The 22,032-nt window shown below is 44.3% G+C and overlaps 1 protein-coding gene across 3 annotated transcripts in view; it reads left to right on the top strand.

The window, feature by feature from the left end:
• Window positions 1-598: 598 nt before the first annotated feature.
• LRRC3B (leucine rich repeat containing 3B) overlaps window positions 599-22,032 on the top strand; it is a 78,718-nt gene continuing 57,284 nt past the window's right edge. The window contains exon 1 of one of the 3 annotated variants that reach the window (XM_080926588.1): window positions 599-779. The gene's annotated coding sequence lies outside the window, so the exon portion shown is untranslated. Of the gene's footprint in view, window positions 780-1,791; window positions 1,884-2,663; window positions 3,032-22,032 lie in introns of those variants that run through there. The other 2 variants (XM_080926589.1, XM_080926587.1) reach the window with 2 other exon arrangements.

Below are 22,032 nucleotides of genomic sequence, written 5' to 3'. Positions count from 1 at the left end.
CCAATAAGTGATTTGTTGAGTTAATTTTAAATGCTTGCTTTTCCCCTGTTGACAGCAATGGACCTAGGCTATACAGTTCACTCTGGTCTCAGAAAAAAATAATGGGGCAATAGCAACATGTCCTGGAATTGGGCAAGCAAGAGCAGAGGTTCCTACCTCATTCTTAAGTAAAAACTGAATGAAGCCCCTCCCCTGCTCATTCAGGACCTCCAGATACTAAGCAGAGAGCAGTGTCAGCTAGGTGGTAGCCAGTTCTGCCAGTCACGTTCACTAGCTCTAGCATGTCTAGTCCCAGAAGCCTCGCCCCTCCTCCACCCCCAGTCCAGGTTTGGAGGCGAGTCCCCTCTAGTGACTGAGCCGCCTGCTTGTTGGCGAGTGGCTTTCTGCCTCCCTCGCATCTTTGTCTCCTCCTCCAGTGAGGCTCAGGCACCCTGCACAGGGTCTGCAGCGGCCGCCGCAGCAGTGAAAGCCAAGTCGTGCCCTACCAGCGGCCCGGGGCCGCACCCTCGCTCGGTGGCGGCGCGCAAAGACGCCAGCCGCGCCACGCACCGCCTGCGTCCTGCGCCCCGGCTACAGCGCATCCACGCCGCCGCGGCGGTCGCTCCGGAGCGGAGCCCGGCCGGCGGGCCGGGTCAGGGTGGGTAGCCCAGTTTGCAGTCTTCTGGAGCTGGCGGCTGCTGCAGCCCTAGCAGCGCGCACACCCCTAGGCATACGCACCAAACGCCTCCTCCCTGCGCCACGAGGATGGAGCAGCCATCCCAATCCAGGACTGGCGCAAGGTAAGGTGCAGCCGCCTGTTGCTTTACGCAGAGCGCGGGATCAGCTCCCAGTCAGGGTGCTTAGGCCATCTCTGGGATGCAGAGAACGGTCACCGCAGTTCTGAGCGGTGTTGGTCCAATCCTCCAGGTCTGTTTGACGACCTCTTTGGAGAGACCCTGCCTGGAGAAGGGAAGTTGACCCTGCTCGCTCTTGTGCAACCAGGTGCCCTGCAGCAGTCTGCAAACTTTTGTGACCTCCCTGCGTGGTTCTCACCTGGTGCGGTGTCTGTTCAGTTCTCGCGTGCGCCCTTCCCCCAGTTCCCCCAGCCTTAACGCGTCTGCCCATTCCTCTCACTGTGTTCTTGCAGCTCGACTTTTTGCTCCCTGCAGCTCCGGATCCAGAGGCTTGGGATCTGGTAGTGCTTCTCCTGCCTGTCGCAGCTGGGTAGGGGCAGAGAGGGAGAATCAGGAGAGGTGGGACTTAAGGGAAGGCTCCTGTCATCCAGGGTCTTCATCAAGAGCGGATAGGGTCAGACAGCTCGAGCCCACCACCTCCAAGTCGATAATAGAAATCCTTGGAGTGGCTTTCCGTTTTGGTTATGTGCCACGGGAAAAGCAAGTGCTGATCTGGGTGGGTGAAGTACGTGGTTCTGGGAGAAAAAGATCCCCCTTGAGGATGCGGGAGGCAGCGGAGGATGAGATCTGCCCTAGGATGAGAGGGGCCGAAAGGCTCTGCTAATGTGGGTGAAGGGGCACCTCATTGTGGCCACTGAAAAGGATTTAAAAAAGAGATTGAAGTCCGTTGGGGGTGGGGGTCGCTGGCCTGGATGTGTAAATACAGGGGGAGGGGCTCGGTCCTGGGAGGTCCGGAGGAGGGAAGCGGCTCTGGAATTCCTGCCCCGGGGAATTTCGGAAGGCTGGCTGCTTCTGCCTAGGGTAGGGTAGAAAGAGCTCCCTCCCCAGGAGCAAACAAACCTCTCGGCTATATTCTGAATGCGTTGGCTTCTTGGGCGGTGACTGAATGTTCAGATCATGGACCGAGAACGCTGTCCCTGGCTCCAAGAGGACCACAGCCCCTCTTTCCGGCACCTGCTTGCTTCTACACCCCTTCATCTCCATCACCGGGTCGGTAGATCTATGCCCATCTTCTCAGACAGCACTAGGGTGTCAAGAATGTCTCCACGTTCCGGAAGGGGAAAGGGACTGACTCTTGGCCTGATCCCTGGGGGTATATGTATGGGGAACTAAGGGGAATCCCGAGCTGTCAGCAGATAGGATGGGGTCCCAATAATCCAGAGGCGAATCCAGGGTGGAGGCTGCTCTGGGAGACACCTTCCCCTGGATGCTTCTAGGTTTGTACCTGGGTGGAGCAAAGAAGGGAGTGGGGGAGCTCTTAGCTGGGTTAAGAAAGATCCTCAGCTTAAAGCTGGAGGATGTGTGGAGAGACGCAGAAGAAGGGGGTGTGCACAGCTTCTCCAAGTAAGGGAAGATCCAGCTTCTCGACCTCGTATCAGGAATCAGAGGTGGGTCTATCCACTTTGCAAACCCCCAAATATATTGTCCTGGTTGTTTCTGGTGGTTTGGTAGATGCAGAGATCCATTCACCTTTGCACCCCAGCCATCTGGCCTTCAAGACCACTTGTGGGAAGAGGCCTAGTGTGTGCATTCCAAAGGGTTTCCTCTCTCTCTCTTTTTTATCTCCAACTCCCCTCTTTTCCGTTAGAGAACACATCACCACCTATGAGAGGAGGCACATAGCCCTCTTCACCCCGTCTTCAGGGACAGACACTGAGAGTCCTGCCTATATTTAGTCCCTACCTAGCCCAGAGGGGAAACATTTGGAGGCTGTGCTGGGGTAGGTCTGTGGACAGCTCCAGGTTCTCCTTGCATGAACTTCTCATATTCTTTCTTTTAATAGCACAACCTTCCCTGGGTTGAGCTGGGATTGCCTCTCCTATCTTGTTCTATCTGGAGAAAAGCAGAATTGGAAGTGATTTTGGCTATTTGGTCAGAGCCTTCCAGAAGAGAGGTGGACTATTAGGGCCCTTGGAGGAATTCTCCCATGGTCACTCCCATACCCAGGCATATGTGGGACAGCCAGGTCGATGCTTCCGAGCAGAGAGCTGTGAAGCCCTAGAACCAAGAATGGGAATTCCCTCCACACAAGCTTCTGATGCATTTCTGGGGCACAGAAAGTGGCCACGCCTTCTCCAGCCAGCCAGACCTGGCTGGTGACAGCATACAGCTTCTTCTGATAAAACTGGATATCTGAGGTAGGACCCCAGACTTCAACCATTCTGACAGGTTTCCGGAAGCTTCTCACCTGGATTTGTGATCTCCCCATTTTTTTGAGGAAATGGGGTGGAATCTTGTGGTCATTTGAGAGAAGGCTTCAGAGCCTTTCTGAGTGTCTTGAGCCAGTGGCTGAACCTAGTGGGGGAGACTGGAGTGAACGAAGTGCCTCCTAACATTGGTCGGGTTGGTTCTGCATGCAAGGCCCAACGTCATTGTAGGCATTGTACGTGCTTATGTTACTTTTAATTTACACAACAGCCTTGAAAGCTAGGAGAAGCGATCTTATATGATTGTATAACTGGGGACAAAAATCCTAGAGGATCAGTTTGTTCTTTGTTACCTAGCCAGTACGAAGTATGGCAAGCTCTGTTCCCTAGTGGGCAATCCCTGTGCCCAAACTCAAAAACAGACTTTGTAAGAAAGGCTGTCCACAGGGAAGAAGTGAATGAACGAGGCCCCTTCTGCATTAATCTTAGCCCAGGGTCACATGCCAGTAGAATACAGGGCAGGGGGGTTGATGTTGTATATCTCCAGAGTCAGAGTCTCTTGCACTGTGCTGGACCCCTGTCTAAGAAACCAGCTGTTGTTGTTGAGCATTTTCTTCCAACCTGTTAGCAGATTGTTTGTTCGTTTGTTTGTTCTAATTCATGGAGAGACAGAGCTCGAGACCTATGTGTGATCTGCTTTGTGCTCTAAAGGCATATGGGGTAGCAAGAACATTCCTCGGGAGCGTGAGATTCTGGAGGACAGATGAATGATAAACACTGTTTGGGAAGGCAGAGCCCACTGCCCCTCAGAGTGCACACTGCGTGTGACCCGGAGTGAGGGAGCAGATAAGTAATGGGGGAACTATTGCCTTTGACACCTGGGTCCAGTGAACTTTGATGATACACAAATTTATTTCTGATGCTATTCAGCATCTTATCTTAAGGAAAATGACTTTGTTATTTTTAAAATAGTTCTGCTTACCTTTCCACAAAAGTCACTTTAATCAGCATTACCTGATTAAGTAAATAGCCAACAGTGGACAATCACTGCAAACATGGATCTTTGAGAATACAAATGCAGTAGACTATTTATAAACCTTCAAAGCAACAAAAATCAACTAACCATGGAAACCCTTAATAATTCCAAATAAGATTAAATGGCCATTTCTGATAGGTCTTACTAAGTTTGAATAGTTTACTTTTATCCTGTTCACAATCATTTGCAGAAGTTGAGAAAATGCAGAATATAAGGACAAAGGTCGTATTTACTCAGTCAAATGCATTGGTGGACTTCTCCCTGACAGTGGCCACATTAGACTTCAGCGCTGACAGAACTCCAAGTGTGGTGATGTGCCTAGGGCTCAAATACTCTCAACTCACCGAGCTCCTTCTACAGACAGCACTTCCCAGCCTCTGGGGAGTCTGTGGCCCTCTAAGAAGTTCTGTGGAATGGGATTCCGGGTGTTAGGGATAGTTTATTTCTTTTCTCTGCAGTCATAATTCTAGGATGACATTGCCTTGAAGACAAAGTAAGAAAAGAATCCAACTGCAGAATGGGAGAAGCTCATTTCTCAGCCCTACCAGGATGGCAGGGATTACAAGTGAACTTGGATACCCCACCTTGTGGCTCCTATGTCACTCCGAATTTTTTTTCATACCAGCAAAGACTTTCTGGGTAGTGACTGGGGGATGGGAAGAAGGTAAGGCCTGCTGGAGAAGCTGTGGCTGACAGGAACTCCAGAGGCAAGTGATAAGTCAGACACTATTCTTGCTCATTCTTTTCATCCACCCATCTCCACTTGCTTGTTTTCTGTGTGTGCCTGGAAAATCCCAGGGTCCTAGGGTCCTCAAGGGCTCCACTCACATTCTAGAGAGATCTTCAAAGTGAATCATAATTTTATGTAAATAGAAAAAGTCATGCACCTGCCACATTCATCAGGGAGGACCATAAGCAATCAGTTTGTCTCCAAAATGGTTTTGTTTCGACACAGCAGGTAAAAAATAAGAGAATAAGATATGCCTTTGAAATCCACCCCGACAACGTGACAATAAATGCTTTCTGTTCTGAGCCCCAGAAGCTGGGTGGACATTTTTGTCCTCCATCTCAGGATTTTCAAAGTAGATGGGAGGTAGCTCCCGTCTCTCACCCTGTGGTTTACTCTTTTCCTTACTCAATGGGCACCTTGAGTGTGCTATCACAATGGGCACCTATGTGGTGTGCTATCAAGTGCTTTGAAGTGTGCTGTCACAATGCTCCAAGCACATATTCAATCCTATGAACGTTAAGTTTACAAATGTAAACAAGAGAAAAACTAAGCAACTGTGAGAGTAGTCACAAAAAAAAATTAAGACATCTTTTAGACCACATTGACAGTGTATGTTTATGTTCTACACAGTGTGATTATACATTATTTCCATTTTAGGTTGATATTTAAAAACAAGTAATTAAATTCCTGACCATCCTACTTAGATTTTTAATAGCAAGAGAAGTCAAAACAGATTCTAAAGCTGTGTGATTGTGTTGCAGTGGTAGAGGCAGAGGCAGGTGAATCTCTGAGTTCAAGGCCAGCCAGGTCTACAAGGAAGCTCCAGGACACACAGACCTAAAATAGAAACATTGTCAAAAGAAAGAAAAAAGAAAAGGAAAGAAAAAGAGAAAGGTTTGAGAGAATTCCATAAATGAAACAAATAAAGCAATATGAAAAGGTCAAAATATAACCAAAGAAGTTTTCTCCTCATAAATTCTGTCTTAAACCATTGTAGTCTATTTTAAAGCATGTCTACATTTCAGTTCTCTATGTGACTAAATGTTAGCACCCTATTTTATCTGTATATTATGACTCTAAGCATTTCTGTTTTTGAGATTGCAGGATGGATCAGGCTTTTAGATTGGAGGTGTCCATCAACTTTTGAATACTCTTTACAGATCTTGGCTACTGATGCATCTCAGCTCAGCACGTCACAAGGCCATTTCCTGTGACAGTAAAATCTGGGGTCTTTTCTTGAGCCATGTGACATGGTCATTTCTTGTGAGAGTAAAATTGGGAGTCTTTTCTTGAGTCAGTAGGGTTTTTCCAAAGAGGTAAATTGATGGAAACGCCCTTACAATTCCTGATGAACAAATGAATAAGTCCTGGGAAAAGAACTAGTGTCATAAGAGTAGATTTTCCTCATAGACGGATACACAGTCTAGGAAAGGTTACAACCTTTATCATTTCATTCCAAGATAAACTACATGTTATAGTGGTACTTGCCCCTTGCAAATATCACTAACTATACTTTTAGGCAGTTTTTAAAAAGTGGTTTAGTGCCTTTTATTGAGAAAGAAAGAAAACAAATATTATTAAAATGTTTCTTAAATTATTTCCAATACCATGTGGCAAACTTGATAGTGCACTGTGTATGCAAATATAGGCTAGCCTCCTGTTTTTCTTTCCTTTCTACTTACTTCTTCCTTCCCTCCCCCCTCCCTCCCTCTGCTCCCTGTTTCCTTCTCTGCCTTTCTTTCTTGGGTTATTGATAGGATAGGTATTCTCTCCACTATGTTACTGGGAGAAACGTTCACAAGACATGTCTACAGACAAGGGCAGGACAGCAGGACAGTACACTTTGTCTTTATTTAAAGCTAACATTGTGAGGCTTCTCCCTGGCTCTGACTCAGGCTTCTAACCTCACTTTTGACTTAGAGGACCACACCTGCCCCCAGAATTCCCTGCCCACAGTGACTAAGCAATATATTTGTCTGGGAATTTGGGCAGAAAGAAGGTCCTGGTCAAGCCTCCGGTGGCCTACATTAGGCCATTGGTGGAGATTAACCTCAGGATGGTTTTTACCCACCTCACAATTTACGCATTTATTTTCCTGTTAGGAGTAGTGTTCAGACATTTTTTGGGATGGCCTATTTGTTCTTCTAACGGTGTCTCAGAAATACCTCCCATCATCAGTCAGTAAAATGAATATTGTTCCTAAATGAGGTAATGGAGTCTGTCTGCAATTAATGCTTCGGCTACACACTGCAGAAAGTGGAAAGTGGTCAGCAGTGGCAGGAAGGCCAGGTGGGAGACAAGAGCAGCTGAGAAGGCAGCTCGGGGAGAGATGCAAAGAAAGAGCATGGACAACTGAAACTAGACAGAAGGAGGGAGTCTTCGTACCAGAGTGTGACATCCAATATCACCCAAACCCAAAGACAAAGGGAAAAGAAGGAGAAATAAAATGTGTGATGTGTGTGCCCTGAAGTGATAATGAACACTAAAGAAAAGTGAGCTAAGGAACTCCTAAGTGTCTACATGTACTCAGAGGGCCGTGTCTCTTTCTCACATGTCAGTACAACCCAATTCTGACCCTCCCCTGTCTCCATCCCTGGCCACTTACTGCCACTTGTGCCACAGTGCCCTTGGCAGATCAGATGAAGCTGTGGGTCCCTGGAAAAACACATTTCAACGTATTGCATATGTGAACGATTATACATGAGATTCCCTTCCAGCCATGGTTGCTCTGTCTGTGTTTCCTATGGAATGTGTGCATTAGTATAACCTCTGTGGTTGGACAAGGTAGCAGCGAGTGCAGGGGCTGCTGTTGGATAACCACACTGCAGTGTGAGCACACCTTACCTGTGCTGCTCTGCTAATTCCCATGGGCTCTGCATTGGCATGAGGATGGAATGTTACCTTATGATGGAAAATGAACAAGCAAAAATTGTGACTTCTGTGACTTCTGTGTACTATACTTCATGGACTGGCCGCAGGGCCTTTGTTGGTAGATGTTTAGCAAATCTATGGCCACCTAAGAAAATTGGACCTGGGTGACAACTGTGTTTGTGAAGAATCCTTGGAAAATGAGGACTGTGCATGCTTCTCTAAGCTGTCAGGTATAAGTTGAGGTGAACTTCAATGAGTTGTGATACAGAGGCCTCGTATATAATGTAGCTAGAAAACCATTCTTCTTAGACCAATTTTCACTTCTCCACACCAAGGAGTTAATTTTTCTTTCTTATTCATGGGCAATAAGATTGTTGGAAAATGAAGAAGACTGTTATCTAAAGAAAAATTCCATATCAGGGCCACTGCCACGCTATAGGATATGGTACTAAGGACTGGGAAAAAGACCCGCTGGAAGAAGCGACCCCCACATCACCTGTGGTCATTCAGGGATGAGCACTGGCTGCGCTTTGGCTCCCAGCATCTGCCCTTTTGGATAAAATACCCTGTGTCCTTGGCCAGTTTAACTAAAGTGATTCTACACTGCCTCTTAGCAGGGTTAACTTCCTCTCCTGCCTGTTTCCCTTGCAGCAAATCTGTCAGTGGGTTTGAAAAGTTTGTTTACTTCCCCTAAGCACATTGTAACTAGAAGAAAACTTCCAGAATCTAGGCAGGTGGTTAGAGGCCCATAAGAAAACCAGGATCTGAAGAACTCTCAATCAAGGGGGTGGACAGTAGACTGCATGGTGTGTCTCCTAAACAGATGGCTCTCCTCATCCTACATTAGGGACAATGACTGACTGCTCCACTCTTTAGATGCATGCTTTTGTTTGTTCTGGCTGGTAAAACCTGCTTAGTAGTAAACCAAGTTATTCACGGAATCCTTTGGCTCAGAGAGAAGTTGCAACATCTCTTCATGGGTCTGTAGGTTTTTTCTTTCTGGTCACATGCTGGCACTAGTCTGGCTGCATAAAATGCTAAGTGAGAGGACAATGGAAACTCAAATCCTCAAAAGCCCTCAATACCACGGACTGTAATCATTACAGATGTGTTTTTTTTTTTATATATCTATTGTAGTAATATTTCATCTCAATCAGGGGTTTCTATCCCACCTTTGATCGTTTTTCTCAGATAAAAGACACACAACCTTTATACTTATGATCAGCCTAAATCTTCACTAGAGCTGGGCTAATATCTACCCTCTATGCTATTTTGTCTACTTCCCTGCCAATAACCATGATCTATGACTTGTCATGTTCTGGTCTTGTTTCCAATCCCAGGAACTGAAACTCCACCTACCTTTCTTCTTCCCATCTTCTGCCCAGCTATAGGCTATAGACAACTTTATTCAACCAATATTTTTAAATTAAGGAATCAGATAACATAGCATCATTCGTTGTATGTAAGAACTTTCTTTTCCTTGGAGGCAACTAAATCTTAGGGGCCAGTACTTGGCATTGAAATACATAGCTACAGACAAAACCTCAATAATAACTCAATAATTAACTTCCCATCTGAGCTGCTTCACACTCACATATTTGCTAAGGCACAAATCCAACCATGGCAGGCAGGCAGTCAACAGACCTGAAACACTGTTGCAACCCTTAGAATTAGCCGATGGGAGTAGAAGCTGCAGAGATACTAGAGCTGAGTGTCAATGGAGCAGGATGGGGAAGCTATGGCAGGTCACCGTTCCTTGTAGAGTAGATTGTCTATACAGGCAAGAGGTAGGGGACATAAGGGGTTCCTGAAATTGGACTGTATGAGAACACATCTTGTGCCCAACTCTGTTACTCTCTACAAAAAACATTAGATTTGACCTGGTTGTACATAGGAAGGTTTCTTCTCTAGGATGGACTCACAGTCCTTCACGGGCTGTTTCCTGTTTCCTTATCATGGTCCTTGGCATGCTGGTTCTCTAGGCCAGGGCTTGTCTGTACTGACAGTTGTTCCCATCCTTCTCCCCAGCTCCATGCTGTATTTTAAAGTCACTGGGGTGAGTGTTTAGGTTACAAAGGTGGCACTTGCCCAGAAATCTAGTTAGGAAATTTTCTCTGAAAACACCACAGCCCTGCTCCATCCTAACCATCTCATTCTCAAAGGTCTGATGCTCTTTACATTCTTCCTTCCTCCTTGTTGTCTCAGTGTGAGGCTTTTCTTTACCTATGCACATGTCTACCCATCTAGAGCCAACCAGACCAAGTACCTCTTCTGCCGCTTAACATCCAACTGAGTGACTGGGACATTTTCTGTCTTTAGTAGGCCTCAGTTTCTCTATGTGAAATGGGTATAAAAATAGGCAGTTGAGAGACTTGAGAGAATTATGTATAAAATGTGTTTTCTATAATGTCTAGCACCTGCCAAATAAAACTTAAGACATTGTTATTGACATCAAGCAAAGCACGGTATTGATAGCTGATCGTGTGCTCAGCACTGAACACTACCTGTGAAAAGAGATTAATGGGGCTGGAGAGGTGGTTTCTCCAAGGTGGTTAAAAGCATTTGCTGCACTTGACCTGGGTTCAGTTCTTAGTACTCACATTATAGCTCAGAACTATCCATAACTTCAGTTCTGGGGACCCCATCGGTAGGGTCTCTCTCCTCTTTCTCTCTCTCTCTCTCTCTCTCTCTCTCTCTCTCACACACACACACACACCACCTGTATGCATGAAATAAAAACAGAGATAAACAAAACAGAGATAAACAGACGAAACAAGCACAAGAAAATGTTCCAGAGCTCTAAACAAAGCTTGTCTCTTCCAGGGTTATCAAAATTGACTAACCTGAACCTTAGACTGACTTCAAAAGATGACCATAGGTGCCCATCTGGCAGTAAAGACAGGCACAGTGGGGAGCAGATGAAAGTCTATGAGGATTTTGTACTAGAGCCTGTGGTTCTAGAGGGGGAGGATTTAATCTGCTTGGGGCTTTGAGGCTCTAGGAAGGAAGCTGCTGCTTCCTGTTGTTTGTTGGCTGCACCCAGCCTAGGCAGGACTTAAGCTTTCCCAAGCACAATCAGAGGCTGGTATGAACCCCTCAGTGCAGTGGTTGGTCTCAATCAGCTAAAGTGGACATGAAAGCCTGCATGGAAGCATGTGACTGTAATTTTCAGCGTTTGGGAAGCTGAGCTAGGAAGATCTTGAGCTTAATGATAGCTTGGGCTAAGCAGTAGACCTTTCGTTAATGCAAACAATAAAAATGCAAGAGAGAAAACACATGCAGACTATATTCAGTCTTCCCCCACAAAAGGAAGCCTGAGTACAGCCTGTTAAAGGTGCTAAGATATGTAACTGAAATTCCTCCTTTTAAATATGATTCCGTCAGTATTTGTGAGCACAGGTGAGTCCTGTAAGTGCCGAGCATCACTTTCCTGCCAAATGCTTACCATATGTCTTATTCTCTGTACCTTACTGTGAGAAGTCTTTGAATGATGGAAGTTGAGCCAGTGCAAATCAGACACGAGTTGGTATAATCACAGGTCCCTGTGTGCTGTGACAGCCTCAGACCCAGAATATACTCAGAAGAGCTCAGTCACTCCAGGATTTCCAAATACCTGCTCATGCCTACTGAATTCCGACAGGCAATGAATGGGGGAAGAGATCTATAGGCATGTTTCCTGCTTCCTTCTGTGTATAACAATCTGCAGAATCTCACTTTGCTTGCTAGAAATCTTTGTGCCAGAGATACAACCAGGAGTTTCTGATTGATTGTGCTGCAGGAATCACTGCAGACAGGTGTCACTGAGCCCCCCTGGGAGTTCAGCCAGCTCCTTCCAGTAGGTGAGGGAGGAGCTCCTTTCTGCCCAGGACTCATTTACATCACTCATCAGTTGAGGAGATGTCAGCCTGAATTTGGCTTTGTCATTCCTCCATCTTGATTCGTTTCCATCTCAGTCTGATTTTGATCATACAAGATTTCAAGGAGATGATCAGACCCTGCAAGAATCTAGTTATTTCTGGTTGGGGTGCTGAGCTCAGTGGATAGTGGCTTTGACATTGTCAGGAGACAGATACCTGCACTCCACCCTTCATCACTTGATCCATGTCGAATCCAGGTTAAAAGAAATTCATGCCTGTCTCTTTGTGAGAAATCCAGGTTTATTATAACATTTGCCATACTGATGTCTGCTTCTTCTTATCCTTATTTGTTTATGTGTTGCCCAATTCAACTTGGTCAGAGGCATTTTCAAAGAGTCAGGCAACCCTTGAAATGGGAATGCCTGACTAAAGAGCTCCATTGTTGAAAGTTTTATCCTTATTTCAGAAGCTGACCTGAACCTCACCCCTAGATGCCCAAAGCCTAAGCTACCTGGATCCTAATAACTGAAGCATCCTTTGTCTTTGTAGCTCTTCCTCAGCTGTCCCTATAACCACTGTAAAGTGCTGATCCCCAGGAGAGCCTAGGCATCTCTCTTCTGAGTAGAAATACATCTCACATGACACATAGCCTCCTCAGTACTGAAGATATTGAATGTGTTGGGCACAGAGAGGGAATATCAAAGTTTGCATTAAGAATGCAGCCTAATTCAAGTCTCTGGTGTGGTATTTGTAGATGGAGCCTTTGAGACATGGGTAGGATCAGAGGAGGTCATGAAGGTGACTCCTGAATGGGATTGCTTTCCCATCAGAAGAGACACCAAAAGGCTGCTTCCTCTCTCACATGTAAGGAGAACCATGTGAAGACACAAGGAAGAGATATTTACTGCCATTCAACCAAAGCCCAGGGAATAGTCAGTGTTTGCTGTACCTTCTCCAGAAAAATGAGAGAAAAATCCTGTTGTTGAAGTCATGCGGTTCAATATCACCCTGAAAGGATGTCACTAAAGGCCAACTTTGGTACTTATGTGGCTTAAGTGAGCAAGATGGTACCTGTTTCATTATCTAGGGTAAGCTACATACAGTCTGACCTATTGTAGATCTTCAATAACTATTTACTAATTGAATATGTGAACTATGGTGAAGAGAATAACAATCAGATAGTTTGGAATCGGTCCATCCTGTATTAAAGAATTTATGTAATGATAATTTGAAATAAAGATGAACAGATTTTTATTAGGGATGTGTATATACCCCTACCCCCACACACCACATACCAAGATGTTAATGAGCTCTACTTTTCTTACTGGCTCATCCCATGGAGACATAATGATAGTAGAATAAATGCAGTCAGCATGCCTTTTCTATTTACCCAGCATGCAGCAAGCAGCTGTGTCTAAGCATTAGTGATTTCATCAAGGTTTCCTGGAACTAACTCTTCTCAAAAGAGAACTTTCAAGTTTAGATGCTGGGTTGTCAAATCCTGTTCTTCTTGAGCTTATAGAAATGAAAATATGTGGTCTTTCCTTTCAGAAGGACTTAGAATCCTGGTATCAGCAGGGTCTGTCCAGGTAGAGTTGGGCTACCACAGCAAGTAGAATTTTCTGACAAAATGGTAGCTGTAGAATTATCTCTTGCTATAAGAAATGACTCAGAAACTATAGGGAATTAACTCCAGGGGGCTTGCTACTTGACAATAAAGACATGGTTTCCTCAAGGTTGGCTTCCTCTTTAATCACTTCAGGTGCAACTGAGTTCAAGAGCTGTGGGTGTGTGGTTAGAGGAGTCTGACATGCTTAGGTAAGAGCATTCTAGCATTCCAGTTGTGTAATAGAGAAACATACAGACATTATTAAATAGCTCAATCTCTCTCTCTTCCTTTTCCTCTCCCTTTCCCTCTGTCTGTCTTGGTGCTAAAGTAGAAAAAAAAATCTAAAGTCAACCCTGATGATTTTAGGCAGGGCTGTTTCTATTTACTGGATAATAGTGTTCTACCATTGTAAGTCCCAACATATATTTCTGTCTCTTGAATCTGTATCTACTGTGCAAGCCTCACATTGCTGTCTGCTGGGAGAGCACTACAGAGTTGTGTGTTCAGTAGCTGAGGGAAGTCATTTTACTTAACAGGGAAGATGAATTCATTTTTCTTGCTGAAGGTAGAAGAATCACTTGTTTGCTGGAAAAACCCTTCCTGATTTATTGAGCTACTAGGAAATTGGTGTTAACTTCCCACCCTCTAAGACCTTCCAGTCTTCATCTGCCCCAGAACGTCTTCTAATGAGACTTTTTTTTAAATGGCTAGTTTCTACCTTCTCTTTCACCTGCCCAGATAATCATGATAGACATCATTCCATCAGTTTTAGCAGAGTTATAGCTTCAGCATGATATGACTAGGGTCAGGTGGAAGAGTGGGGTACACAGACTGCAGATGCTTCCAGTCAGAGGTAATCTAGAGTAGGGATCATAGACATAGTTTGAACCTCTACATAACACACACATATATACATATATACATACATATATATATATATATATATATATATATATATATATATATACACATGTGTGTGTGTGTGTGTGTGTGTGTGTGTGTGTGTGTGAGAGAGAGAGAGAGAGAGAGAGATATCCTTAACTCATAGTACTCCCTCTTCAGCCTCCCAAGTGCTAAGACTACTGATACAATGTGTAGAATAGTGGACAATGCCAGGAAACTTGGTAAGATTGAGAAGGCCCAGAGTCCCTAGCACCCAGGTACCTGAGAAAGTAGATGGCTTCCTGCTCCCTACCAGATTCCTGGCCTGAAACACATTCTATACTTGCGACATAGTAAACATGACCTAAGGTCATGTAGCACAGAACAAAGTTCTCCATGCTAATCAGATATCTAGAGGCCCTGGGGGCTTAGCCTATAAGCTTCCCTTTTCAGACAGTTCTCCCTGCAAAAGATTTTTGATCTCCGGTCCACCCTGAGAAGGTGGTATGCACCCATCTTTCATGATGAATCACCAATAACTGTCTCTTTCATCAAGAACTGTTATGGGAACAAGTATGGAGAAGGCCTTTGACTACCAAGCCTTACCATCTAAGCTTTCTGCAGAAGGCCCCTTTTCACTCCCAGACAACCACTGCCAATCTAAGGACAATCACCAATGAGTTAAGCTGGAGTTTCCCTGGCTGCAGGCTCATCATCTTCCTCAGCCCAACTCATCTTCCATTTCCAACTCTCCATGACTCAGCAGTGCCTGGACGTCCAGGAGTTTGGGAGCCCCCTATCATGGGCTCTTCATCGCAGGACTGTGCACCCTCAACCCTCCATTCCCCACTGCTCTGTGTGGTTTTACAACAGCATCTGAATTCCTGGGAGTCATGGAACCCTAACTCTAGCTTCCCACATCTTAGACTCAAAGTCAACTGCTTTATGTGGGTTCTCAACTTGGAAAGATGGGTTTTGTTGTGTTGACCTTCTGAAAAAAAGACTCTGTCATTTCACACAGGCTAACCTCCACTAAATATCCTTTTGCCTCAACTTTCTGAAAGTGGGCAGAGCTGGAACTAAGTATGCTTACCACCATAGCTGGCCTGGATGGACCAGCACTAGCTTCACTTTCTCCACTTCTAGAAGGAATGCAATTCATCCTGAAAGGCCTATAGTATGGTGTTTACTATACTTCCTCTCTATTCGGGTCAACTAACTCAGGTACTGGGGTACCAACATGAATGGCTTATGAGATATTTGCATGTACACAAAACAAAAAAACCTGTGTAAAACTAGGTCTATAAGATCATTATAGACGGAAAACCACATGGGCATGCTGTGTATCTTTGCAATACGAAAAGATGTGAGTCATATCCAGTTCGGTTGGAAGTTGGGAGAAAAGCACAAATGGCTGAAAGGGCTCTAGGTTGGTTCAGAAAAAATCCATTTGATGTTCTGCCAAGCATAGATCTTTGAAAGAACACTGGAAACTTGAGACAAATTGAGGTCTGAGCAGGGAAGCAGAGCCTTGTGAATGATAGGGAATAATGTAATAATTGCTGAGTCAGATATTTCACAACTGTGGGACAGAGTGTAAAGGCCTAGCAGAAGATAGCTTGGCGATCAAGGACAAGATCAGGGACCACACTGAACCGCAAGAGGCCAAGGGACAACATAGCCTGTGATGGGTGATATTACCTAAAATTATTCTAGACTAGCTGGCATCAGAGAATAAGTTAGAGGATTCAGAGTAAGGAAGCCAAGGCTGTTGGGAACATGAGAATGAGAACTAAATCCTGATTTGAGCAGCCCAGGTGGCAAGAAGAATCCCTTGGAGTTATGTACACCGACTTAGACAATGAGGCTGCAAATCTAGGAAGATCGGGGAAAACCAGAGAAACACTTTTGTGATCACTGAATCAACAGCTATGAAGGAGTTTCAATAGGTGTTCCAGATGGAGTGCCATCCTGGTGAAATACTTTCAAGACTCAGGCAGACTTATCTTACCTGAAACCTCATGCTCTGTGCACTGAAGTCCACACAACAGAGTTACCATTCCATGTGCCTTGGTAAATGCAGAGCCACCTTCCATGGGCAGGTCAACACAGAACCACTCACCATGTACTTAGATGAACACACTGTCATTGATTTATGAATCCAGGTCAACACCATCTAGAACCACCTATACATGCAGCTTTTTTAGAACAATGAAGAGTCCTGCTGTTCTCCTAGAGCTCTAAACTAGATGTAGCAGAAAAGAGCATAAAAAATCTTGGGAAGAAGAATAAGGTGGTAAGGCAGGTGTTATTTTCAGTAATGCATGGTACTCAGAGCTTTGCCAAATACTGTGTTCACTGATATGAATGGTTTGGAATAGAGGAGCAACTAGATTAGAGAAGTGTTCTTTTTATTATTATTCTTATACTTGTATAAGTAAGGGTTACTTCAGGTTTTTTTTTTTTTTTTATATCAAAAACTCAGAGACTCAATTTTTACAGACTAGAAGTCCCCAAAGAGTCTTGGTTTATGTGGTTAACTATGGTAATCATAATAATAATATTAAGGGGAGTTTCTTAATTTGTTAAAGTAACAATACAAATTATTACTAAATTCACGTGAAAAGAATTATATTTAAAAAAATACATGTCAAGGAGTTGGACATGGCTGTGTTCAATTTACTCCTGCCTGGAGTAACAAAGGATGGCTAGAGACACATGCTTCTGTGCTCACCACGTTGTTAAAGATTTATTTATGTTATGTGTTTGTATAGGGCAGTGTGCACAAATATGCATGTGTCTGTAGAAGCCAGAGACATTGAACTGGAACTGGACATATAAGCAGTTATAAACTACCATGCCAGGGTGCTGGGAACTTTACTAGGGACCCCTGAAAGAGCAGTGCCTGATCTGAACCACTCAGCCATCTCTCCAGCCCCACGAGTTCATCGGGCTGCCACATCCATGGGAGGAAGTTTTCAGGACCCTTTGCTGAAAACAGGCACAGAAAAATAAAGGGATATACATTGCCTACTCAGAGGGAAGAAGAAAGAGATGGACATAAATTTTAGCAACCCACAGTATACACAATGGGGGACAGGAAAAAGTGTCTGATATGTCCTGGCCAGTGAGCCGCAGGTGTCTGCAAACTAAGGCTATAGAAATGGAGACATTGTGCCACCGTCCCCAAACCAAGCAGATGGCCTGTCAATGAGGTTGGGGTGCAATAGGAAGACTGTACTCTCAAAGCAGTGAAGACTTTATAAATTAATCCTCCACATGTTAGGGTCACAAGGAGCAGTTTCTGGGAGCAGTCTAGTCACACAGTAGCTGCAGTCTTGGTCAATATGCCCATCGTAAGGATAAAGTGTATAAAATGACAGGAAGTCTGTGACAGGTCTGAAGAGTGATGCCTGGCATATACAGGGATAGTGTTTCTGTCACAATCTGCCTGAGAAGCATTTCCTTGAGACTTTTCAATCTTAGCTTGATTAGGAAATGAATTGGAATACCATATCAGGGGAATGCAGGCAGCAGCCACGTGTCTTAAAAGCTGTGGTCTTGTTTGTTGAGATGCACTCTCCTTGGGCCTGAAAACGTAGCACCATTTATTTTTTTGTCCACATATCTTATTTTAGCTTTCCACATATTTTGGAGGGAGGAACAAGGGGAGACATATGAATGTAGCATGGTGGCATGTAGAACACAGAGAACCTTTAAGAATCAGGGTTTTCCTTCTACCATGTCGGTTCTGGGGTTGACCTCAAGTCCTTGGGCCTACTAGCTGGTACCTTTCCTCACTGAGTCATCTCAGCAGCTCCGCTGTCCATAGCTCAGGGTGGCCATTTTGCCAGCTAAGTATGCACATTACCTAAGAAACGCAACCATCTTCCATTCAGTGTCCTCTAGCATACCACTGTGCTGTTTGAAGGGATTTCACAAGGGTACATTTTTATCCACATTTATAAGTACATTCAGAGTCATAAGAAGAAGACAGTAAATAACCTTATTTTCCTGGCTAGTAATGTAAGAGAGTGGAGTTTTGGAAAGAGAGTTCATCAGCCCTAGTGCAGGTTGAATGTGATCCAGTCGAACCCTGTGCTCGTGTGCAGTAACTGACGTGTGGGAAGCACTAACTCAACTGTGTTGATGAGGCTTTTGTTCTGCCAAGTTCAGAAGAGACCACTTTACCCGGGTGACACCTGACACCTGTCAAGCCTGTGTAATCTTTATTGGTTTGATAACTTATTCTAAAATGTCCTTTTGGGAGCCTGACTTACTTCACACTTACTTCTGATTGATTGTTTTGGGTACTTAGAATGTTAGACTTTAACCTGGATATAATTAGAGAAAACAAGCAGGCAAATTAAAATGAAAAGAAATTATGTAAAACAAAGAGCCCTGGATTTTACACAGACGTCAGTGCCGCAGGGTACGTGTAGAAACAGGGCTGGACCAGTTCAAACGAAAGGAGACTGAAGGGCCACAGGCACAGAATTGGCATGTGATTCTTCATGGTGCCCACAGGAAGAAAAAGGGCCATGAGACCCATTTTAGAAGTCTTAAGGAGGTTTGAGAATTGAATTGCTTACTGAAAAACATGATACCTATAAATGTTAGTCGTTCTCAATGTAATAATATCATTATAGATCATGTCCTCAGCTTAAGTGCTTCATGCTGCAAGTACAAAGTACATTTTGTAACCAACTAAAATTCCAATAGTGTGGTCAAAGTAGACATTCCCACATTAATTCTCACACATATTGTGCCCATCTGTAAGTATGTATGTAAATAATGTACACATGTACATCCACAGACACAAATGTATAGAGGCACAGATACCATCATAGACATATATACACACATAATAAGATACACACCTGTATAGTCTATACAAAATGCATACATAAGCATATATCTATATACATACACACATATATATAAATACATACATACACACACTTAGAAGACAGAATATGAAGATCCAATTTGGAGCATTCTTTTCCCATTATTGCAATCTTTCTTCAGACTTACACTTAAGACATTTCAAAAAGAAGTGAAAACTATTAGATAAATTTGAGTTTGGAATGTCCAAAAGTCTAAAAAACAGCATAGAGCAAGGAGCAGGTGTTGAGCTGTATAAAATAAAATAAGCCACCAGAGGAACATATCTCTACCATTCTGAGACCTGCAAAGGTTTTAGCTAATTGCTCCACAGTCGGGATCTCATTGCAAAGGAGGGATTTTTCACCAAGATGGATTCTGATCTCTGTAGCAGAGGATAGTTTTGACTGTTTAAGTTTCAGTGGGAAAAAACATTACTTGTTACCACAACTCAGACTTTGCTGTTATCTATGCAGGTTTGTGAATTTGCTATTCCTTTCGTGAGTATTTAGAATGGACACTGTGCACAAGTCTTATTCTCAGAGCTGGGATAAGGCAGTTCACTTTCAACCTGTAATAATCTGCATCTTTGAGTTAGAAGAGGCAGACAGACACATCAGTATGTACGTGGGAGACTTCAAACACTTTTAAGCATTTTAAAGAAAACAAAACTGATTAAAGATCCAAGCAAGCTTATCTTCTGAGGAAACCCTCGGCCACTAACTTCGGGAGCCTCTTCTTTTTATGCTTTTTTCCTAATTGAGTTTACCCTAATGCCAACCCCACTTCATCTCCCTGTTCTGCTGGATTGAGCAGGTCTGTGTTTTGGGCCTGTGTCACAGGATTGCAGGTTGGCCTCCACTGGAAACTACATGCTGGTTCTCTTTCCCTCCGACAGATCCATGTGTTGTCCTTGCTCGTTAGCACTTACAATACAGGCCTGCATGTCTTCAAAGATGCTGATCCCCAACCCACAAGAAATGCTATCTCATACTGACAGGTAGAAGAAAGAGTCAGAGCCCCTGGAAGGAGCCCCAGGAAGCCATGTCTGTCCCCAGCCCTGCTACCCCGGCATGCCTCTGAATTGCTCTCTGCTTTTGCTAATTCGATGTGACAGATTTCTAAAGCAATTTCAGTTCGTGTCCAAGCTGGGTGGGGGAGAGCAGACACCTCATTCTCCTCGGGATGCTCATCAAATCCATTCGGGTTCCTTTCCTGGAGGCATTAGATATGTTTTATCTTTTCTTCAGTCACCTTTCCAGTTTGTTCCAGTAATTATATTCTATCTGCAGTGCTCATGTTTCCCCCAGAGTGTGGAGCCCTTGATTGGACTCCAGCCAGGAGGCCACCAAGGACAAAGAGCAGAAGCAATACCTCTTTGTAGTGAAGAGAATTCCAGCTTTGAAACCCTGGCAAATGGCTTGCCCCTTGTGTGGAGTTTGGGAGGAGACAGACTGTATCCCTTGCTTCTGGCTGGTGTGGGCTCCAGATGGCAGGGCTTGGAAGGAGCAGTCTGCAGTATCGTAGGATGAGTAGGGCTTGACCATCAGGCCGTGAGCCTGGCTGAAGGCTCAACCACAGCAGCCCTTATACTTATAGGAATTGACACCTTCCTCCTCTACCATGATTCCATGTCGGCAACTGTCCCTTCCCACCAGCCTCCACTCCCCTGCAGCAGTCTGTGCTGAGAGCCTACACTGTCTCTTTGCTGTAACTCTGGCTTCCTTGTTGCTCCCCATGCCCCTGTCTCTGATGCACCACCCCACCCTTGCTGTGAAGTTTTCTGGGTTTTTAACTCAGAAGTCACTACAATAACAGCACCACCCTACAGTTCTTAAGTCTTTATCACTTTACCCTGGTGGATTTTCCTCATCGCCTCTCTGATAATCTGTGTTTGGTATCCTGAGTCCCATCAGAGCAAAGCCTTTATGCCACCCACACCCCACTATACTAAACACAAATACTAAACGCTGCATATGCTAAACACACAGTAAAGAACTTACTTAGATTCTGTTAGAAATAGGACAGCCCACATACACACTGTTGGGATCAAATAGCACAAGGTTTCTGTGAGTATTTTGCAAATTACAAGCATCATGAACACTGCGCTTTATTAACCTTTGCTACTTTGCCGTGAAGCTCCAGCATCCAGTGTCCCTTCTGTGTTCTCAGTGTTATTTGTCACTGTACAGATGTGATGTTTCTGATACTCTGAGTGATCTTGTGTGGGAAATTTGAAGCAGGAGAAGCTTTGAACCTGCTACTTAGCCAATAGCTCAGGGACACTGTTTTCAGTTCTATGGGGTACAGTGCGTTTAAACACTGTCCATAGGTAGATAGAGACTTTGTTCAGAGTTTAATCACAATGTGCTTCTTAAATGCACCGAAACTGGCCTCAGAAAAATGACGTTATGTCCCAGGATTGAGAAGCATAGAGGCTTGCACAGTGGCAACTTGGTGGCTTTGGTTTATTGTACCTCTGCAAGACAATAGTCCTGTAATGAAAGACACTTGATGGTAAACTCATGTAGCTTGTGAATGGCCTATGTAATTTTTTTCATCTTCTTACCTTTGTGGAAAGTTTTCAACCTCCTATTTATAACCTTTTCATCCTTCAATCAATATGGAGAGTGTGTTGGTTCTGAAAGAGGCTTGATTTAAATTGTGGAGGAAGAGATAGGGGGTTTCAGAAATCTCAATTCATTATTCATGATGTTTAGAAAGAGGTGGATTTTTAGATGTGTGAAACTATCCTGGTGGAAACTGAATGAGGCAGAGAGTGCTGGTGTCAGGTGTTAGGAAGCCCTTGTTCCCTGACACCTTGTAGATAAGGTGCTGCTGTTGCCACCCAACCCCCTCTGCCCCCATTTCTATAAGGATTGAAAAAAGGTTCTCTCATTTCAGAGAAAATGAACATGCCCAGCTTAAGAAAATGGAAACAGGCTTTGAATCCTGGGAAATTACTTTAAGCTCTAAAACTGTGTTCTCCCCATTTCCTGAAACTAAGGCTTTTCTATCTGCTTATCTGCTCTTCCTTCTTGAGAGAACCAGCATCCTGTTGACATGGACAGGATATAGGGTGTCCTGTGACTGTCCCAGGAGGCACCCTCTGGGTAATATTCT

This window comes from Micromys minutus (assembly GCF_963924665.1).
Source record: "Micromys minutus genome assembly, chromosome: 12".
NCBI classification, from domain to species: Eukaryota; Metazoa; Chordata; class Mammalia; order Rodentia; family Muridae; genus Micromys; species Micromys minutus.
The sequence above is the reverse complement of the archived record's forward strand: the minus strand, read 5'-3'. Positions and strand labels throughout refer to the sequence as shown.